Source organism: Styela clava, chromosome 8 (assembly GCF_964204865.1).
Source record: "Styela clava chromosome 8, kaStyClav1.hap1.2, whole genome shotgun sequence".
Lineage (NCBI taxonomy): Eukaryota > Metazoa > Chordata > Ascidiacea > Stolidobranchia > Styelidae > Styela > Styela clava.
In genome coordinates this window covers 19,104,851-19,122,694 of record NC_135257.1, presented here as the reverse complement: position 1 = coordinate 19,122,694, position 17,844 = coordinate 19,104,851, and the positions used below count along the sequence as shown (strand labels likewise).

Sequence of the window (17,844 nt, the reverse complement as noted above, 5' to 3'; positions counted from 1 at the left end):
AGGATCTGATTTAAGTTATTTGACAACTCCTATGTGTTTGTTAAGTGTTTTATGGTAGTGATAAAATGACGTTGTCAGAAGTGGGATTCGAACCCACGCCTCCATTCGGAGACCAGAATTCTCACAATCCAGCTTAAGGAAAGAGGTGACTCTTGAGTCTGGCGCCTTAGACCACCCGGCCATCCTGACAACTGCTTGTAGGCTCTTATTGGTGCTCTATTAAATCATATTTCAGTCTTACAAAAACGACTCACGCGAGATACTATTTGTTTTAAAAACATATGACTGTAAGCATTTAATACCAACTCCTGTTTGCGGTATTACTGTGTGACAGAACCAGGGAGGTATGATTATGAGTTTATATAAAAAGTTTTGTCATCAAATCACAATATTCAAAAATAGCTGAGGAATTCATACCGCACAGGTCCCACCGAGATTTGAACTCGGATCGCTGGATTCAAAGTCCAGAGTGCTAACCATTACACCATGGGGCCGCCGATATATGCGATTTGTGATAATTAAAATAATATTAAACATAATCAAGTCGAAATTAACAACTTTCGATCAAAATTCGTTGGCGATTGGCGCCATGGCTTAGTTGGTTAAAGCGCCTGTCTAGTAAACAAGAGATCCTGGGTTCGAATCCCAGTGGTGCCTTAGTCATATGGATCCCGCAGACCATTTTGACTTAAATCTTTTCTTCTACATTCTATGAATTCAATAATTAAAGTTCGTTAAAGTGTATACGTGATCAGTGCCTTCGGAGGCAAGATTGGAAAAAATTACACCGTGATGTTCAACATAAAATCGACGGACGCCCAACTACAAACGACGATTTACAGGTATTTAGTAATTAGAATTATTCGATGTTCTACTTCTCCTAAATCAGGAATATGGGTTTCAACTCGTTCTTATGGAGTGAACAGAAAAGGCGTGAGTCATAAACTTGATTTCAAAGTCACGAATCCATTTGAGGGCCAAATGTGTTATGCTACTGGGCGGCCTTGAGACGAATATGAATTCGAAGAACAGAGCGAATTTAACTAGTTTCTTATTTCTTTCACTAATCTGCAATATATGCACTTTCTTGAGGTTTGAATATGAACAATTCAAAGTTGAAAGAGCAGTTCTGAATTCCTAGTACACTCAAAGTATACAAACGACTGACTCTCTTAAAACCATATAACAAAAGGTCCCACCGAGATTTGAACTCGGATCGCTGGATTCAGAGTCCAGAGTGCTAACCATTACACCATGGGGGCCAATAATACAAGTTGTTTTATGTTCTGCATTATTGTTCATAACGACGTCAGGTGTACCGGACATTTGAAATCTGATCACTTAAACTTTCAAATAATCCAGATTGTTAAGCCCTACAATCTGTATACTACAATGTTTACTAGAGTCCCAATTTTAATTAAAAGGATCTGATTTAAGTTATTTGACAACTCCTATGTGTTTGTTAAGTGTTTTATGGTAGTGATAAAAGCACGTTGTCAGAAGTGGGAATCGAACTCACGCCTCCATTCGGAGACCAGAATTCTCACAATCCAGCTTAAGGAAAGAGGTGACTCTTGAGTCTGGCGCCTTAGACCACTCGGCCATCCTGACAACTGCTTGTAGGGTGTTATTGGTGCTCTATTAAATCATATTTCAGTCTTACAAAAACGACTCACGCGAGATACTATTTGTTTTAAAAGCATATGACTGTAAGCACTTAATACCAACTCCTGTTTGCGGTATTACTGTGTGACAGAACCAGGGAGGTAGGATTATGAGTTTATATAAAAAGTTTTGTCATCAAATCACAATATTTAAAAATAGATGAGGAATTCATACCGCACAGGTCCCACCGAGATCTGAACTCGGATCGCTGGATTCAAAGTCCAGAGTGCTAACCATTACACCATGGGGCCTATAATACAAGTTGTTTTATGTTCTGCTTTATTGTTCATAACGACGTCAGGTGTACCGGACATTTGAAATCGGATCACTTAAACTTTCAAGTAATCCAGACTGTTAAGCCCTACAATCTGTATACTACAATGTTTACTAGAGTCCCAATTTTAATTAAAAGGATCTGATTTAAGTTATTTGACAACTCCTATGTGTTTGTTAAGTGTTTTATGGTAGTGATAAAAGGACGTTGTCAGAAGTGGGATTCGAACCCACGCCTCCATTCGGAGACCAGAATTCTCACAATCCAGCTTAAGGAAAGAGGTGACTCTTGAGTCTGGCGCCTTAGACCACCCGGCCATCCTGACAACTGCTTGGAGGGTGGTATTGGTGCTCTATTAAATCATATTTCAGTCTTACAAAAACGACTCACGCGAGATACTATTTGTTTAAAAGCATATGACTGTAAGCACTTAATACCAACTCCTGTTTGCGGTATTACTGTGTGACAGAACCAGGGAGGTATGATTATGAGTTTATATAAAAAGTTTTGTCATCAAATCACAATATTCAAAAACAGCTGAGGAATTCATACCGCACAGGTCCCACCGAGATTTGAACTCGGATCGCTGGATTCAAAGTCCAGAGTGCTAACCATTACACCATGGGGCCGCCGATATATGCGATTTGTGATAATTAAAATAATAATAAACATAATCAAGTCGAAATTAACAACTTTCTATCAAAATTCGTTGGCGATTGGCGCCATGGCTTAGTTGGTTAAAGCGCCTGTCTAGTAAACAGGAGATCCTGGGTTCGAATCCCAGTGGTGCCTTAGTCATAGGGATCCCGCAGACCATTTTGACTTAAATCTTTGCTTCTACATTCTATGAATTCAATAATTAAAGTTCAGCTTTTGAGCGACCGACATACAAAGAGTCGAAATCGTTAAAGTGTATACGTGATCAGTGCTTTCGGAGAAAAGATTGGAAAAAATTACACCGTGATGTTCAACATAAAATCGACGGACGCCCAACTACAAACGACGATTAACAGGTATTTAGTAATTAGAATTATTCGAGATCTATTTCTCCTAAATCAGGAATATGGGTTTCAACTCGTTCTTATGGAGTGAACAGAAAAGGCGTTAGTCAATAACTTGATTTCAAAGTCACGAATCCATTTGAGGGCCAAATGTGTTATGCTACTGGGCGGCCTTGAGACGAATATGGATTCGAAGAACAGAGCGAATCTAACTAGTTTCTTATTTCTTTCACTAATCTGCAATATATGCACTTCCTTGAGGTTTGAATATGAACAATTCAAAGTTGAAAGAGCAGTTCTGAATTCCTAGTACACTCAAATTATACAAACGACTGACTCTCTTAAAACCATATAACAAAAGGTCCCAACGAGATTTGAACTCGGATCGCTGGATTCAGAGTCCAGAGTGCTAACCATTGCACCATGGGGCCTATAATACAAGTTGTTTTATGTTCTGCTTTATTGTTCATAACGACGTCAGGTGTACCGGACATTTGAAATCGGATCGCTTAAACTTTCAAGTAATCCAGACTGTTAAGCCCTACAATCTGTATACTACAATGTTTACTAGAGTCCCAATTTTAATTAAAAGGATCTGATTTAAGTTATTTGACAACTCCTATGTGTTTGTTAAGTGTTTTATGGTAGTGATAAAATGACGTTGTCAGAAGTGGGATTCGAACCCACGCCTCCATTCGGAGACCAGAATTCTCACAATCCAGCTTAAGGAAAGAGGTGACTCTTGAGTCTGGCGCCTTAGACCACCCGGCCATCCTGACAACTGCTTGTAGGCTCTTATTGGTGCTCTATTAAATCATATTTCAGTCTCACAAAAAGGACTCACGCGAGATACTATTTGTTTTAAAAACATATGACTGTAAGCATTTAATACCAACTCCTGTTTGCGGTATTACTGTGTGACAGAACCAGGGAGGTATGATTATGAGTTTATATAAAAAGTTTTGTCATCAAATCACAATATTCAAAAATAGCTGGGGAATTCATACCGCACAGGTCCCACCGAGATTTGAACTCGGATCGCTGGATTCAAAGTCCAGAGTGCTAACCATTACACCATGGGGCCGCCGATATATGCGGTTTGTGTTAATTAAAATAATATTAAACATAATCAAGTCGAAATTAACAACTTTCGATCAAAATTCGTTGGCGATTGGCGCCATGGCTTAGTTGGTTAAAGCGCCTGTCTAGTAAACAGGAGATCCTGGGTTCGAATCCCAGTGGTGCCTTAGTCATAGGGATCCCGCAGACCATTTTGACTTAAATCTTTTCTTCTACATTCTATGAATTCAATAATTAAAGTTCGTTAAAGTGTATACGTGATCAGTGCCTTCGGAGGCAAGATTGGAAACACCGTGATGTTCAACATAAAATCGACGGACGCCCAACTACAAACGACGATTAACAGGTATTTAGTAATTAGAATTATTCGAGATCTATTTCTCCTAAATCAGGAATATGGGTTTCAACTCGTTCTTATGGAGTGAACAGAAAAGGCGTGAGTCATAAACTTGATTTCAAAGTCACGAATCCATTTGAGGGCCAAATGTGTTATGCTACTGGGCGGCCTTGAGACGAATATGGATTCGAAGAACAGAGCGAATTTAACTAGTTTCTTATTTCTTTCACTAATCTGCAATATATGCACTTTCTTGAGGTTTGAACATGAACAATTCAAAGTTGAAAGAGCAGTTCTGAATTCCTAGTACACTCAAAGTATACAAACGACTGACTCTCTTAAAACCATATAACAAAAGGTCCCACCGAGATTTGAACTCGGATCGCTGGATTCAGAGTCCAGAGTGCTAACCATTACACCATGGGGCCAATAATACAAGTTGTTTTAAGTTCTGCATTATTGTTCATACCGACGTCAGGTGTACCGGACATTTGAAATCGGATCACTTAAACTTTCAATTAATCCAGATTGTTAAGCCCTACAATCTGTATACTACAATGTTTACTAGAGTTCCAATTTTAATTAAAAGGATCTGATTTAAGTTATTTGACAACTCCTATGTGTTTGTTAAGTGTTTTATGGTAGTGATAAAAGCACGTTGTCAGAAGTGGGAATCGAACTCACGCCTCCATTCGGAGACCAGAATTCTCACAATCCAGCTTAAGGAAAGAGGTGACTCTTGAGTCTGGCGCCTTAGACCACTCGGCCATCCTGACAACTGCTTGTAAGGTGTTATTGGTGCTCTATTAAATCATATTTCAGTCTTACAAAAACGACTCACGCGAGATACTATTTGTTTTAAAAGCATATGACTGTAAGCACTTAATACCAACTCCTGTTTGCGGTATTACTGTGTGACAGAACCAGGGAGGTATGATTATGAGTTTATATAAAAAGTTTTGTCATCAAATCACAATATTTAAAAATAGCTGAGGAATTCATACCGCACAGGTCCCACCGAGATTTGAACTCGGATCGCTGGATTCAAAGTCCAGAGTGCTAACCATTACACCATGGGGCCGCCGATATATGCGATTTGTGATAATTAAAATAATATTAAACATAATCAAGTCGAAATTAACAACTTTCGATCAAAATTCGTTGGCGATTGGCGCCATGGCTTAGTTGGTTAAAGCGCCTGTCTAGTAAACTGGAGATCCTGGGTTCGAATCCCAGTGGTGCCTTAGTCATAGGGATCCCGCAGACCATTTTGACTTAAATCTTTTCTTCTACATTCTATGAATTCAATAATTAAAGTTCAGCTTTTTCGCGACCGACATACAAAGAATCGAAATTGTTAAAGTGTATACGTGATCAGTGCTTTCGGAGGCAAGATTTGAAAAAATTACACGGTGATGTTCAACATAAAATCGACAGACGCCCAACTACAAACAACGATTAACAGGTATTTAGTAATTAGAATTATTCGAGATCTATTTCTCCTAAATCAGGAATATGGGTTTCAACTCGTTCTTATGGAGTGAACAGAAAAGGCGTGAGTCATAAACTTGATTTCAAAGTCACGAATCCATTTGAGGGCCAAATGTGTTATGCTACTGGGCGGCCTTGAGACGGATACGGATTCGAAGAACAGAGCGAACTTAACTAGTTTCTTATTTCTTTCACTAATCTGCAATATATGCACTTTCTAGAGGTTTGAATATGAACAATTCAAAGTTGAAAGAGCAGTTCTGCATTCGGAGTACACTCAAAGTATACAAACGACTGACTCTCTTAAAACCATATAACAAAGGTCCCACCGAGATTTGAACTCGGATCGCTGGATTCAGAGTCCAGACTGCTAACCATTACACCATGGGCCAATAATATAAGTTGTTTTATGTTCTGCTTTATTGTTCATAACGTCGTCAGGTGTACCGGACATTTGAAATCGGATCACTTAAACTTTTAATTAATCCAGACTGTTAAGCCCTACAATCTGTATACTACAATGTTTACTAGAGTCCCAATTTTAATTAAAAGAATCTGATTTAAGTTATTTGACAACTCCTATGTGTTTGTTAAGTGTTTTATGGTAGTGATAAAAGGACGTTGTCAGAAGTGGGATTCGAACCCACGCCTCCATTCGGAGACCAGAATTCTCACAATCCAGCTTAAGGAAAGAGGTGACTCTTGAGTCTGGCGCCTTAGACCACTCGGCCATCCTGACAACTGCTTGTAGGGTGATATTGGTGCTCTATTAAATCATATTTCAGTCTTACAAAAACGACTCACGCGAGATACTATTTGTTCAAAAGCATATGACTGTAAGCACTTAATACCAACTCCTGTTTGCGATATAACTGTGTGACAGAACCAGGGAGGTATGATTATGAGTTTATATAAAAAGTTTTGTCATCAAATCACAATATTCAAAAACAGCTGAGGAATTCATACCGCACAGGTCCCACCGAGATTTGAACTCGGATCGCTGGATTCAAAGTCCAGAGTGCTAACCATTACACCATGGGGCCGCCGATATATGCGATTTGTGATAATTAAAATAATAATAAACATAATCAAGTCAAAATTAACAACTTTCGATCAAAATTCGTAGGCGATTGGCGCCATGGCTTAGTTGGTTAAAGCGCCTGTCTAGTAAACAGCAGCTCCTGGGTTCGAATCCCAGTGGTGCCTTAGTCATAGCGATCCCGCAGACCATTTTGACTTAAATCTTTTCTTCCACATTCTATGAATTCAGAAAATTAAAGTTCAGCTTTTTCGCGACCGACATACAAAGAATCGAAATCGTTAAAGTGTATACGTGATCAGTGCTTTCGGAGGCAAGATTGGAAATAATTACACCGTGATGTTCAACATAAAATCGACGGACGCCCAACTACAAACGACGATTAACAGGTATTCAGTAATAAGAATTATTCGAGATCAATTTCTCCTAAATCAGGAATATGGGTTTCAACTCGTTCTTATGGAGTGAACAGAAAAGGCGTGAGTCAATAACTTAATTTCAAAGTCACGAATCCATTTGAGGGCCAAATGTGTTATGCTACTGGGCGGCCTTGAGACGAATACGGATTCGAAGAACAGAGCGAATTTAACTAGTTTCTTATTTCTTTCACTAATCTGCAATATATGCACATTCTTGAGGTTTGAATATAAACTATTCAAAGTTGAAAGAGCAGTTCTGCATTCGGAGTACACTCAAAGTATACAAACGACTAACTCTCTTAAAACCATATAACAAAGGTCCCACCGAGATCTGAACTCGGATCGCTGGATTCGGAGACCAGAATTCTCACAATCCAGCTTAAGGAAAGAGGTGACTTTTGAGTCTGGCGCCTTAGACCACTCGGCCATCCTGACAACTGCTTGTAGGGTGATGTTGGTGCTCTATTAAATCATATTTCAGTCTTACAAAAACGACTCACGCAAGATACTATTTGTTTAAAAGCATATGACTGTAAGCACTTAATACCAACTCATGTTTGCGGTATAACTGTGTGACAGAACCAGGGAGGTATGATTATGAGTTTATATAAAAAGTTTTGTCATCAAATCACAATATTCAAAAACAGCTGAGGAATTCATACCGCACAGGTCCCACCGAGATTTGAACTCGGATCGCTGGATTCAAAGTCCAGAGTGCTAACCATTACACCATGGGGCCGCCGATATATGCGATTTGTGATAATTAAAATAATAATAAACATAATCAAGTCAAAATTAACAACTTTCGATCAAAATTCGTAGGCGATTGGCGCCATGGCTTAGTTGGTTGAAGCGCCTGTCTAGTAAACAGGAGCTCCTGGGTTCGAATCCCAGTGGTTCCTTAGTCATAGCGATCCCGCATACCATTTTGACTTAAATCTTTTTTTCCACATTCTATGAATTCAATAATTAAAGTTCAGCTTTTTCGCGACCGACATACAAAGAATCAAAATCGTTAAAGTGTATACGTGATCAGTGCTTTCGGAGGCAAGATTGGAAATAATTACACCGTGATGTTCAACATAAAATCGACGGACGCCCAACTACAAACGACGATTAACAGGTATTTAGTAATTAGAATTATTCGAGATCTATTTCTGCAAAATAAGGAATATGGAATTCAACTCGTTCTTATGGAGTGAACAGAAAAGGCGTGAGTCGATAACTTGATTTCAAAGTCACGAATCCATTTGAGGGCCAAATGTGTTATGCTACTGGGCGGGCTTGAGACGAATACGGATTCGAAGAACAGAGCGAATTTAACTAGTTTCCTATTTCTTTCACTAATCTGCAATATATGCACATTCTTGAGGTTTGAATATAAACAATTCAAAGTTGAAAGAGCAGTTCTGCATTCGGAGTACACTCAAAGTATACAAACGACTAACTCTCTTAAAACCATATAACAAAGGTCCCACCGAGATTTGAACTCGGATCGCTGGATTCAGAGTCCAGAGTGCTAACCATGACACCATGGGGCCAATATAACAAGTTGTTTCATGTTCTGCTTTATTGTTCTTAACGTCGTCAGGTGTACCGGACATTTGAAATCGGATCAATTAAACTTTCAATTAATCCAGACTGTTAAGCCCTACAATCTGTATACTACAATGTTTACTAGAATCCCAATTTTAATTAAAAGGATCTGATTTAAGTTATTTGACAACTCCTATGTGTTTGTTAAGTGTTTTATGGTAGTGATAAAAGGACGCTGTCAGAAGTGGGATTCGAACCCACGCCTCCATTCGGAGACCAGAATTCTCACAATCCAGCTTAAGGAAAGAGGTGACTCTTGAGTCTGGCGCCTTAGACCACTCGGCCATCCTGACAACTGCTTGTAGGGTGTTATTGGTGCTCTATTAAATCATATTTCAGTCTTACAAAAACGACTCACGCGAGATACTATTTGTTTTAAAAACATATGACTGTAAGCACCTAATACCAACTCCTGTTTGCGGTATTACTGTGTGACAGAACCAGGGAGGTATGTTTATGAGTTTATATAAAAAGTTTTGTCATCAAATCACAATATTCAAAAATAGTTGAGGAATTCATACCGCACAGGTCCCATCGAGATTTGAACTCGGATCGATGGATTCAAAGTCCAGAGTGCTAACCATTACACCATTGGGCCGCCGATATATGCGATTTGTGATAATTAAAAAAATATTAAACATAATCAAGTCGAAATTAACAACTTTCGATCAAAATTCGTTGGCGATTGGCGCCATGGCTTAGTTGGTTAAAGCGCCTGTCTAGTAAACAGGAGATCCTGGGTTCGAATCCCAGTGGTGCCTTAGTCATAGGGATCCCGCAGACCATTTTGACTTAAATCTTTTCTTCTACATTCTATAAATTCAATAATTAAAGTTCAGCTTTTTAGCGACCGACATACAAAGAATCGAAATCGTTAAAGTGTATACGTGATCAGTGCTTTCGGAGGCAAGATTGGAAAAAATTACACCGTGATGTTCAATATAAAATCGACGGACGCCCAACTACAAACGACGATTAACAGGTATTTAGTAATTAGAATTATTCGAGATCTATTTCTCCTAAATCAGGAATATGAGTTTCAACTCGTTCTTATGGAGTGAACAGAAAAGGCGTGATTCATAAACTTGATTTTAAAGTCACGAATCCATTTGAGGGCCAAATGTGTTATGCTACTGGGCGGCCTTGAGACGAATATGGATTCGAAGAAAAGAGCGAATTTAACTAGTTTCTTATTTCTTTCACTAATCTGCAATATATGCACTTTCTTGAGGTTTGAATATGAACAATTCTAAGTTGAAAGAGCAGTTCTGAATTCCTAGTACACTCAAAGTATACAAACGACTGACTCTCTTAAAACCATATAACAAAAGGTCCTACCGAGATTTGAACTCGGATCGCTGGATTCAGAGTCCAGAGTGCTAACCATTACACCATGGGGCCAATATTACAAGTTGTTTTATGTTCTGCTTTATTGTTCATAACGACGTCAGGTGTACCGGACATTTGAAATCGGATCACTTAAACTTTCAATTAATCCAGACTGTTAAGCCCTACAATCTATATACTACAATGTTTACTAGAGTCCCAATTTTAATTAAAAGGATCTGATTTAAGTTATTTGACAACTCCTATGTGTTTGTTAAGTGTTTTATGGTAGTGATAAAAGGACGTTGCCAGAAGTGGGATTCGAACCTACGCCTCCATTCGGAGACCAGAATTCTCACAATCCAGCTTAAGGAAAGAGGTGACTCTTGAGTCTGGCGCCTTAGACCACCCGGCCATCCTGACAACTGCTTGTAGGGTGTTATTGGTGCTCTATTAAATCATATTTCAGTCTTACAAAAACGACTCACGCGAGATACTATTTGTTTTAAAAGCATATGACTGTAAGCACTTAATACCAACTCCTGTTTGCGGTATTACTGTGTGACAGAACCAGGGAGGTATGATTATGAGTTTATATAAAAAGTTTTGTCATCAAATCACAATATTCAAAAACAGCTGAGGAATTCATACCGCACAGGTCCCACCGAGATTTGAACTCGGATCGCTGGATTCAAAGTCCAGAGTGCTAACCATTACACCATGGGGCCGCCGATATATGCGATTTGTGATAATTAAAATAATAATAAACATAATCAAGTCGAAATTAACAACTTTCGATCAAAATTCGTTGGCGATTGGCGCCATGACTTAGTTGGTTAAAGCGCCTGTCTAGTAAACAGGAGATCCTGGGTTCCAAACCCAGTGGTGCCTTAGTCATAGGGATCCCGCAGACCATTTTGACTTAAATCTTTTCTTCTACATTCTATGAATTCAATAATTAAAGTTCAGCTTTTTAGCGACCGACATACAAAGAATCGAAATTGTTAAAGTGTATACGTGATCAGTGCTTTCGGAGGCAAGATTGGAAAAAATTACACCGTGATGTTCAACATAAAATCGACGGACGCCCAACTACAAACGACGATTAACAGGTATTTAGTAATTAGAATTATTCGAGATCTATTTCTCCAAAATCAGGAATATGGGTTTCAACTCGTTCTTATGGAGTGAACAGAAAAGGCGTGAGTCATAAACTTGATTTCAAAGTCACGAATCCATTTGAGGGCCAAATGTGTTATGCTACTGGGCGGCCTTGAGACGAATACGGATTCGAAGAACAGAGCGAATTTAACTAGTTTCTTATTTCTTTCACTAATCTGCAATATATGCTCTTTCTTGAGATTTGAATATGAACAATTCAAAGTTGAAAGAGCAGTTCTGCATTAGGAGTACACTCAAAGTATACAAACGACTGACTCTCTTAAAACCATATAACAAAGGTCCCACCGAGATTTGAACTCGGATCGCTGGATTCAGAGACCAGAGTGCTAACCATTACACCATGGGGCCAATAATACAAGTCGTTTCATGTTCTGCTTTATTGTTCATAACGTCGTCAGGTGTACCGGAAATTTGAAATCGGATCACTTAAACTTTCAATTAATCCAGACTGTTAAGCCCTACAATCTGTATACTACAATGTTTACTAGAGTCCCAATTTTAATTAAAAGGATCTGATTTAAGTTATTTGACAACTCCTAAGTGTTTGTTAAGTGTTTTATGGTAGTGATAAAAGGACGTTTTCAGAAGTGGGATTCGAACCCACGCCTCCATTCGGAGACCAGAATTCTCACAATCCAGCTAAAGGAAAGAGGTGACTCTTGAGTCTGGCGCCTTAGACCACTCGGCCATCCTGACAACTGCTTGTAGGGTGATATTGGTGCTCTATTAAATCATATTTCTGTCTTACAAAAACGACTCACGCGAGATACTATTTGGTTAAAAGCATATGACTGTAAGCACTTAATACCAACTCCTGTTTGCGGTATTACTGTGTGACAGAACCAGGGAGGTATGATTATGAGTTTATATAAAAAGTTTTTTCATCAAATCACAATATTCAAAAATAGCTGAGGAATTCATACCGCACAGGTCCCACCGAGATTTGAACTCGGATCGCTGGATTCAAAGTCCAGAGTGCTAACAATTACACCATGGGGCCGCCGATATATGCGATTTGTGATAATTAAAATAATAATAAACATAATCAAGTCGGAATTAACAACTTTCGATCAAAATTCGTTGGCGATTGGCGCCATGGCTTAGTTGGTTAAAGCGCCTGTCTAGTAAACAGGGGATCCTGGGTTCGAATCCCAGTGGTGCCTTAGTCATAGGGATCCCGCAGACCATTTTGACTTAAATCTTTTCTTCTACATTCTATGAATTCAATAATTAAAGTTCAGCTTTTTAGCGACCGACATACAAAGAATCGAAATCGTTAAAGTGTATACGTGATCAGTGCTTTCGGAGGCAAGATTGGAAAAAATTACACCGTGATGTTCAACATAAAATCCACGGACGCCCATCTACAAACGACGATTAACAGGTATTTAGTAATTAGAATTATTCGAGATCTATTTCTCCTAAATCAGGAATATGGGTTTCAACTCGTTCTTATGGAGTGAACAGAAAAGGCGTGAGTCATAAACTTGATTTCAAAGTCACGAATCCATTTGAGGGCCAAATGTGTTATGCTACTGGGCGGCCTTGAGACGAATATGGATTCGAAGAACAGAGCGAATTTAACTAGTTTCTTATTTCTTTCACTAATCTGCAATATATGCACTTTCTTGAGGTTTGAATATGAACAATTCAAAGTTGAAAGAGCAGTTGTGCATTCGGAGTACACTCAAAGTATACAAACGACTGACTCTCTTAAAACCATATAACAAAGGTCCCACCGAGATTTGAACTCGGATCGCTGGATTCAGAGTTCAGAGTGCTAATCATTACACCATGGGGCCAATGATACAAGTTGTTTTATGTTCTGCTTTATTGTTCATAACGTCATCAGGTGCACCGGACATTTGAAATCGGATCACTTAAGTTTTTAATTAATTCAGACTGGTAAGCCCTACATTCTGTATACTACAATGTTTACTAGAGTCCCAATTTTAATGAAAAAGTATCTGATTTAAGTTTTTTGACAACTCCTATGTGTTTGTCAAGTGTTTTATGGTAATGATAAAAGGAAGTTGTCAGAAGTGGAATTCGAACCCACGCCTCCATTCGGAGACCAGAATTCTCACAATCCAGCTAAAGGAAAGAGGTGACTCTTGAGCCTGGCGCCTTAGACCACTCTGCCATCCTGACGTCTGCTGGTAGGATGTTATTGGTGCTCTATTAAATCATATTTCAGGCTTACAAAAACGACTCATGCAAGATACTATTTGTTTTAAAAGCATATGACTGTAAGCACTTAATACCAACTCCTGTTTGCAGTATTACTGTGTGACAGAATCAGGGAGGTATGATTATGAGTTTATATAAAAAGTTTTGTCATTAAATCACAATATTAAAAAATAGCTGAGGAATTCATACCGCACAGGTCCCACCGAGATTTGAACCCGGATCGCTGGATTCAAAGTACAGAGTGCTAACAATTACACCATGGGGCCGCCGATATATGCGATTTGTGATAATTAAAATAATAATAAACATAATCAAGTCGAAATTAACAACTTTCGATCAAAATCCGTTGGCGATTGGCGCCATGGCTTAGTTGGTTAAAGCGCCTGTCTAGTAAACAGGAGATCCTGGGTTCGAATCCCAGTGGTGCCTTAGTCATAGGGATCCCGCAGACCATTTTGACTTAAATCTTTTCTTCTACATTCTATGAATTCAATAATTAAAGTTCAGCTTTTTCGCGACCGACATACAAAGAATCGAAATCGTTAAAGTGTATACGTGATCAGTGCTTTCGGAGGCAAGATTGGAAAAAATTACACCGTGATGTTCAACATAAAATCGACGGACGCCCAATATTTGAGATCTATTTCTCCTAAATCAGGAATATGGGTTTCAACTCGTTCTTATGGAGTGAACAGAAAAGGCGTGAGTCATAAACTTGATTTCAAAGTCACGATTCAATTTGAGGACCAAATGTGTTATGCTACTGGGCGGCCTTGAGACGAATACGGATTCGAAGAACAGAGAGAATTTAACTAGTTTCTTATTTCTTTCACTAATCTGCAATATATGCACTTTCTTGAGGTTTGAATATGAACAATTCAAAGTTGAAAGAGCAGTTGTGCATTCGAAGTACACTCAAAGTATACAAACGACTGACTCTCTTAAAACCATATAACAAAGGTCCCACCGAGATTTGAACTCGGATCGCTGGATTCAGAGTCCAGAGTGCTAACCATGACACCATGGGGCCAATATAACAAGTTGTTTTATGTTCTGCTTTATTGTTCTTAACGTCGTCAGGTGTACCGGACATTTGAAATCGGATCACTTAAACTTTCGATTAATCCAGACTGTTAAGCCCTACAATCTGTATACTACAATGTTTACTAGAGTCCCAATTTTAATTAAAATCATCTGATTTAAGTTATTTGACAACTCCTATGTGTTTGTTAAGTGTTTTATGGTAGTGATAAAAGGACGCTTTCAGAAGTGGGATTCGAACCCACGCCTCCATTCGGAGACCAGAATTCTCACAATCCAGCTTAAGGAAAGAGGTGACTCTTGAGTCTGGCGCCTTAGACCACTCGGCCATCCTGACAACTGCTTGTAGGGTGTTATTGGTGCTCTATTGAATCATATTTCAGTCTTACAAAAACGACTCACGCGAGATAAAATTGTTTTAAAAACATATGACTGTAAGCACTTAATACCAACTCCTGTTTGCGGTATTACTGTGTGACAGAACCAGGGAGGTATGATTATGAGTTTATATAAAAAGTTTTGTCATCAAATCACAATATTCAAGAACTAGTTTCTTATTTCTTTCACTAATCTGCAATATATGCAATTTTTTGAGGTTTGAATATGAACAATTCAAAGTTGAAAGAGCAGTTCTGCATTCGGAGTACACTCAAAGTATACAAACGACTGACTCTCTTAAAACCATATAACAAAGGTCCCACCGAGATTTGAACTCGGATCGCTGGATTCAGAGTCCAGAGTGCTAACCATTACACCATGGGGCCAATAATACAAGTCGTTTCATGTTTTGCTTTATTGTTCATAACGTCGTCAGGTGTACCGGAAATTTGAAATCGGATCACTTAAACTTTCAATTAATCCAGACTGTTAAGCCCTACAATCTGTATACTACAATGTTTACTAGAGTCCCAATTTTAATTAAAAGGATCTGATTTAAGTTATTTGACAACTCCTATGTGTTTGTTAAGTGTTTTATGGTAGTGATAAAAGAACGTTGTCAGAAGTGGGATTCGAACCCACGCCTCCATTCGGAGACCAGAATTCTCACAATCCAGCTTAAGGAAAGAGGTGACTCTTGAGTCTGGCGCCTTAGACCACTCGGCCATCCTGACAACTGCTTGTACGGTGATATTGGTGCTCTATTAAATCATATTTCAGTCTTACAAAAACGACTCACGCGAGATACTATTTGTTTAAAAGCATATGACTGTAAGCACTTAATACCAACTCCTGTTTGCGGTATTACTGTGTGACAGAACCAGGGAGGTATGATTATGAGTTTATATAAAAAGTTTTGTCATCAAATCACAATATTCAAAAACAGCTGAGGAATTCATACCGCACAGGTCCCACCGAGATTTGAACTCGGATCGCTGGATTCAAGGTCCAGAGTGCTAACCATTACACCATGGGGCCGCCGATATATGCGATTTGTGATAATTAAAATAATAATAAACATAATCAAGTCGAAATTAACAACTTTCGATCAAAATTGGTTGGCGATTGGCGCCATGGCTTAGTTGGTTAAAGCGCCTGTCTAGTAAACAGGAGATCCTGGGTTCGAATCCCAGTGGTGCCTTAGTCATAGGGATCCCGCAGACCATTTTGACTTAAATATTTTCTTCTACATTCCATGAATTCAATAATTAAAGTTCAGCTTTTTAGCGACCGACATACAAAGAATCGAAATCGTTAAAGTGTATACGTGATCAGTGCTTTCGGAGGCAAGATTGGAAATAATTACACCGTGATGTTCAACATAAAATCGACGGACGCCCAACTACAAACGACGATTAACAGGTATTTAGTAATTAGAATTATTCGAGATCTATTTCTGCAAAATAAGGAATATGGGTTTCAACTCGTTCTTATGGAGTGAACAGAAAAGGCGTGAGTCGATAACTTGATTTCAAAGTCACGAATCCATTTGAGGGCCAAATGTGTTATGCTACTGGGCGGCCTTGAGACGAATACGGATTCGAAGAACAGAGCGAATTTAACTAGTTTCCTATTTCTTTCACTAATCTGCAATATATGCACATTCTTGAGGTTTGAATATAAACAATTCAAAGTTGAAAGAGCAGTTCTGCATTCGGAGTACACTCAAAGTATACAAACGACTAACTCTCTTAAAACCATATAACAAAGGTCCCACCGAGATTTGAACTCGGATCGCTGGATTCAGAGTCCAGAGTGCTAACCATGACACCATGGGGCCAATATAACAAGTTGTTTCATGTTCTGCTTTATTGTTCTTAACGTCGTCAGGTGTACCGGACATTTGAAATCGGATCAATTAAACTTTCAATTAATCCAGACTGTTAAGCCCTACAATCTGTATACTACAATGTTTACTAGAATCCCAATTTTAATTAAAAGGATCTGATTTAAGTTATTTGACAACTCCTATGTGTTTGTTAAGTGTTTTATGGTAGTGATAAAAGGACGCTGTCAGAAGTGGGATTCGAACCCACGCCTCCATTCGGAGACCAGAATTCTCACAATCCAGCTTAAGGAAAGAGGTGACTCTTGAGTCTGGCGCCTTAGACCACTCGGCCATCCTGACAACTGCTTGTAGGGTGTTATTGGTGCTCTATTAAATCATATTTCAGTCTTACAAAAACGACTCACGCGAGATACTATTTGTTTTAAAAACATATGACTGTAAGCACCTAATACCAACTCCTGTTTGCGGTATTACTGTGTGACAGAACCAGGGAGGTATGTTTATGAGTTTATATAAAAAGTTTTGTCATCAAATCACAATATTCAAAAATAGTTGAGGAATTCATACCGCACAGGTCCCATCGAGATTTGAACTCGGATCGATGGATTCAAAGTCCAGAGTGCTAACCATTACACCATTGGGCCGCCGATATATGCGATTTGTGATAATTAAAAAAATATTAAACATAATCAAGTCGAAATTAACAACTTTCGATCAAAATTCGTTGGCGATTGGCGCCATGGCTTAGTTGGTTAAAGCGCCTGTCTAGTAAACAGGAGATCCTGGGTTCGAATCCCAGTGGTGCCTTAGTCATAGGGATCCCGCAGACCATTTTGACTTAAATCTTTTCTTCTACATTCTATAAATTCAATAATTAAAGTTCAGCTTTTTAGCGACCGACATACAAAGAATCGAAATCGTTAAAGTGTATACGTGATCAGTGCTTTCGGAGGCAAGATTGGAAAAAATTACACCG

General features: G+C 38.8%; 40 non-coding genes across 40 annotated transcripts; 9 read left to right on the top strand and 31 right to left on the bottom strand.

Moving 5' to 3' along the window:
- Positions 1–72: 72 nt before the first annotated feature.
- On the bottom strand, positions 73–189 carry Trnal-caa (transfer RNA leucine (anticodon CAA)). Its single transcript has 2 exons — positions 152–189; positions 73–118 (listed from the first exon to the last, which is right to left on the bottom strand). It is a non-coding gene; the product is annotated as a tRNA-Leu (tRNA).
- A 233-nt stretch (positions 190–422) lies between these two features.
- Positions 423–494, bottom strand: Trnaq-uug (transfer RNA glutamine (anticodon UUG)). The gene has a single exon. It is a non-coding gene; the product is annotated as a tRNA-Gln (tRNA).
- Positions 495–583: 89 nt separating this feature from the next.
- On the top strand, positions 584–657 carry Trnat-agu (transfer RNA threonine (anticodon AGU)). Its single transcript has one exon. It is a non-coding gene; the product is annotated as a tRNA-Thr (tRNA).
- Positions 658–1,190: 533 nt separating this feature from the next.
- Trnaq-cug (transfer RNA glutamine (anticodon CUG)) lies at positions 1,191–1,263 on the bottom strand. Its single transcript has one exon. It is a non-coding gene; the product is annotated as a tRNA-Gln (tRNA).
- Positions 1,264–1,494: 231 nt separating this feature from the next.
- On the bottom strand, positions 1,495–1,611 carry Trnal-caa (transfer RNA leucine (anticodon CAA)). Its single transcript has 2 exons — positions 1,574–1,611; positions 1,495–1,540 (listed from the first exon to the last, which is right to left on the bottom strand). It is a non-coding gene; the product is annotated as a tRNA-Leu (tRNA).
- A 233-nt stretch (positions 1,612–1,844) lies between these two features.
- Positions 1,845–1,916, bottom strand: Trnaq-uug (transfer RNA glutamine (anticodon UUG)). The gene has a single exon. It is a non-coding gene; the product is annotated as a tRNA-Gln (tRNA).
- A 231-nt stretch (positions 1,917–2,147) lies between these two features.
- Trnal-caa (transfer RNA leucine (anticodon CAA)) lies at positions 2,148–2,264 on the bottom strand. Its single transcript has 2 exons — positions 2,227–2,264; positions 2,148–2,193 (listed from the first exon to the last, which is right to left on the bottom strand). It is a non-coding gene; the product is annotated as a tRNA-Leu (tRNA).
- A 232-nt stretch (positions 2,265–2,496) lies between these two features.
- Positions 2,497–2,568, bottom strand: Trnaq-uug (transfer RNA glutamine (anticodon UUG)). The gene has a single exon. It is a non-coding gene; the product is annotated as a tRNA-Gln (tRNA).
- An 89-nt stretch (positions 2,569–2,657) lies between these two features.
- On the top strand, positions 2,658–2,731 carry Trnat-agu (transfer RNA threonine (anticodon AGU)). The gene has a single exon. It is a non-coding gene; the product is annotated as a tRNA-Thr (tRNA).
- A 568-nt stretch (positions 2,732–3,299) lies between these two features.
- Positions 3,300–3,371, bottom strand: Trnaq-cug (transfer RNA glutamine (anticodon CUG)). Its single transcript has one exon. It is a non-coding gene; the product is annotated as a tRNA-Gln (tRNA).
- Positions 3,372–3,602: 231 nt separating this feature from the next.
- On the bottom strand, positions 3,603–3,719 carry Trnal-caa (transfer RNA leucine (anticodon CAA)). Its single transcript has 2 exons — positions 3,682–3,719; positions 3,603–3,648 (listed from the first exon to the last, which is right to left on the bottom strand). It is a non-coding gene; the product is annotated as a tRNA-Leu (tRNA).
- A 233-nt stretch (positions 3,720–3,952) lies between these two features.
- Trnaq-uug (transfer RNA glutamine (anticodon UUG)) lies at positions 3,953–4,024 on the bottom strand. Its single transcript has one exon. It is a non-coding gene; the product is annotated as a tRNA-Gln (tRNA).
- Positions 4,025–4,113: 89 nt separating this feature from the next.
- Positions 4,114–4,187, top strand: Trnat-agu (transfer RNA threonine (anticodon AGU)). The gene has a single exon. It is a non-coding gene; the product is annotated as a tRNA-Thr (tRNA).
- Positions 4,188–4,713: 526 nt separating this feature from the next.
- Trnaq-cug (transfer RNA glutamine (anticodon CUG)) lies at positions 4,714–4,785 on the bottom strand. Its single transcript has one exon. It is a non-coding gene; the product is annotated as a tRNA-Gln (tRNA).
- Positions 4,786–5,016: 231 nt separating this feature from the next.
- Positions 5,017–5,133, bottom strand: Trnal-caa (transfer RNA leucine (anticodon CAA)). The gene is made up of 2 exons: positions 5,096–5,133; positions 5,017–5,062 (listed from the first exon to the last, which is right to left on the bottom strand). It is a non-coding gene; the product is annotated as a tRNA-Leu (tRNA).
- Positions 5,134–5,366: 233 nt separating this feature from the next.
- On the bottom strand, positions 5,367–5,438 carry Trnaq-uug (transfer RNA glutamine (anticodon UUG)). The gene has a single exon. It is a non-coding gene; the product is annotated as a tRNA-Gln (tRNA).
- An 89-nt stretch (positions 5,439–5,527) lies between these two features.
- Trnat-agu (transfer RNA threonine (anticodon AGU)) lies at positions 5,528–5,601 on the top strand. Its single transcript has one exon. It is a non-coding gene; the product is annotated as a tRNA-Thr (tRNA).
- Positions 5,602–6,470: 869 nt separating this feature from the next.
- On the bottom strand, positions 6,471–6,587 carry Trnal-caa (transfer RNA leucine (anticodon CAA)). Its single transcript has 2 exons — positions 6,550–6,587; positions 6,471–6,516 (listed from the first exon to the last, which is right to left on the bottom strand). It is a non-coding gene; the product is annotated as a tRNA-Leu (tRNA).
- Positions 6,588–6,819: 232 nt separating this feature from the next.
- Trnaq-uug (transfer RNA glutamine (anticodon UUG)) lies at positions 6,820–6,891 on the bottom strand. Its single transcript has one exon. It is a non-coding gene; the product is annotated as a tRNA-Gln (tRNA).
- A 1,082-nt stretch (positions 6,892–7,973) lies between these two features.
- On the bottom strand, positions 7,974–8,045 carry Trnaq-uug (transfer RNA glutamine (anticodon UUG)). Its single transcript has one exon. It is a non-coding gene; the product is annotated as a tRNA-Gln (tRNA).
- A 730-nt stretch (positions 8,046–8,775) lies between these two features.
- Trnaq-cug (transfer RNA glutamine (anticodon CUG)) lies at positions 8,776–8,847 on the bottom strand. Its single transcript has one exon. It is a non-coding gene; the product is annotated as a tRNA-Gln (tRNA).
- A 231-nt stretch (positions 8,848–9,078) lies between these two features.
- Positions 9,079–9,195, bottom strand: Trnal-caa (transfer RNA leucine (anticodon CAA)). Its single transcript has 2 exons — positions 9,158–9,195; positions 9,079–9,124 (listed from the first exon to the last, which is right to left on the bottom strand). It is a non-coding gene; the product is annotated as a tRNA-Leu (tRNA).
- Positions 9,196–9,589: 394 nt separating this feature from the next.
- Trnat-agu (transfer RNA threonine (anticodon AGU)) lies at positions 9,590–9,663 on the top strand. The gene has a single exon. It is a non-coding gene; the product is annotated as a tRNA-Thr (tRNA).
- Positions 9,664–10,231: 568 nt separating this feature from the next.
- Trnaq-cug (transfer RNA glutamine (anticodon CUG)) lies at positions 10,232–10,303 on the bottom strand. The gene has a single exon. It is a non-coding gene; the product is annotated as a tRNA-Gln (tRNA).
- Positions 10,304–10,534: 231 nt separating this feature from the next.
- Trnal-caa (transfer RNA leucine (anticodon CAA)) lies at positions 10,535–10,651 on the bottom strand. The gene is made up of 2 exons: positions 10,614–10,651; positions 10,535–10,580 (listed from the first exon to the last, which is right to left on the bottom strand). It is a non-coding gene; the product is annotated as a tRNA-Leu (tRNA).
- Positions 10,652–10,884: 233 nt separating this feature from the next.
- On the bottom strand, positions 10,885–10,956 carry Trnaq-uug (transfer RNA glutamine (anticodon UUG)). Its single transcript has one exon. It is a non-coding gene; the product is annotated as a tRNA-Gln (tRNA).
- Positions 10,957–11,686: 730 nt separating this feature from the next.
- On the bottom strand, positions 11,687–11,758 carry Trnaq-cug (transfer RNA glutamine (anticodon CUG)). The gene has a single exon. It is a non-coding gene; the product is annotated as a tRNA-Gln (tRNA).
- Positions 11,759–11,989: 231 nt separating this feature from the next.
- Positions 11,990–12,106, bottom strand: Trnal-caa (transfer RNA leucine (anticodon CAA)). Its single transcript has 2 exons — positions 12,069–12,106; positions 11,990–12,035 (listed from the first exon to the last, which is right to left on the bottom strand). It is a non-coding gene; the product is annotated as a tRNA-Leu (tRNA).
- A 232-nt stretch (positions 12,107–12,338) lies between these two features.
- On the bottom strand, positions 12,339–12,410 carry Trnaq-uug (transfer RNA glutamine (anticodon UUG)). The gene has a single exon. It is a non-coding gene; the product is annotated as a tRNA-Gln (tRNA).
- Positions 12,411–12,499: 89 nt separating this feature from the next.
- Positions 12,500–12,573, top strand: Trnat-agu (transfer RNA threonine (anticodon AGU)). The gene has a single exon. It is a non-coding gene; the product is annotated as a tRNA-Thr (tRNA).
- A 1,382-nt stretch (positions 12,574–13,955) lies between these two features.
- Positions 13,956–14,029, top strand: Trnat-agu (transfer RNA threonine (anticodon AGU)). Its single transcript has one exon. It is a non-coding gene; the product is annotated as a tRNA-Thr (tRNA).
- A 529-nt stretch (positions 14,030–14,558) lies between these two features.
- Positions 14,559–14,630, bottom strand: Trnaq-cug (transfer RNA glutamine (anticodon CUG)). Its single transcript has one exon. It is a non-coding gene; the product is annotated as a tRNA-Gln (tRNA).
- Positions 14,631–14,861: 231 nt separating this feature from the next.
- Trnal-caa (transfer RNA leucine (anticodon CAA)) lies at positions 14,862–14,978 on the bottom strand. The gene is made up of 2 exons: positions 14,941–14,978; positions 14,862–14,907 (listed from the first exon to the last, which is right to left on the bottom strand). It is a non-coding gene; the product is annotated as a tRNA-Leu (tRNA).
- A 355-nt stretch (positions 14,979–15,333) lies between these two features.
- Trnaq-cug (transfer RNA glutamine (anticodon CUG)) lies at positions 15,334–15,405 on the bottom strand. Its single transcript has one exon. It is a non-coding gene; the product is annotated as a tRNA-Gln (tRNA).
- A 231-nt stretch (positions 15,406–15,636) lies between these two features.
- On the bottom strand, positions 15,637–15,753 carry Trnal-caa (transfer RNA leucine (anticodon CAA)). The gene is made up of 2 exons: positions 15,716–15,753; positions 15,637–15,682 (listed from the first exon to the last, which is right to left on the bottom strand). It is a non-coding gene; the product is annotated as a tRNA-Leu (tRNA).
- Positions 15,754–15,985: 232 nt separating this feature from the next.
- Trnaq-uug (transfer RNA glutamine (anticodon UUG)) lies at positions 15,986–16,057 on the bottom strand. The gene has a single exon. It is a non-coding gene; the product is annotated as a tRNA-Gln (tRNA).
- Positions 16,058–16,146: 89 nt separating this feature from the next.
- On the top strand, positions 16,147–16,220 carry Trnat-agu (transfer RNA threonine (anticodon AGU)). The gene has a single exon. It is a non-coding gene; the product is annotated as a tRNA-Thr (tRNA).
- A 567-nt stretch (positions 16,221–16,787) lies between these two features.
- Trnaq-cug (transfer RNA glutamine (anticodon CUG)) lies at positions 16,788–16,859 on the bottom strand. Its single transcript has one exon. It is a non-coding gene; the product is annotated as a tRNA-Gln (tRNA).
- Positions 16,860–17,090: 231 nt separating this feature from the next.
- Trnal-caa (transfer RNA leucine (anticodon CAA)) lies at positions 17,091–17,207 on the bottom strand. The gene is made up of 2 exons: positions 17,170–17,207; positions 17,091–17,136 (listed from the first exon to the last, which is right to left on the bottom strand). It is a non-coding gene; the product is annotated as a tRNA-Leu (tRNA).
- A 394-nt stretch (positions 17,208–17,601) lies between these two features.
- Trnat-agu (transfer RNA threonine (anticodon AGU)) lies at positions 17,602–17,675 on the top strand. The gene has a single exon. It is a non-coding gene; the product is annotated as a tRNA-Thr (tRNA).
- Positions 17,676–17,844: the final 169 nt, after the last annotated feature.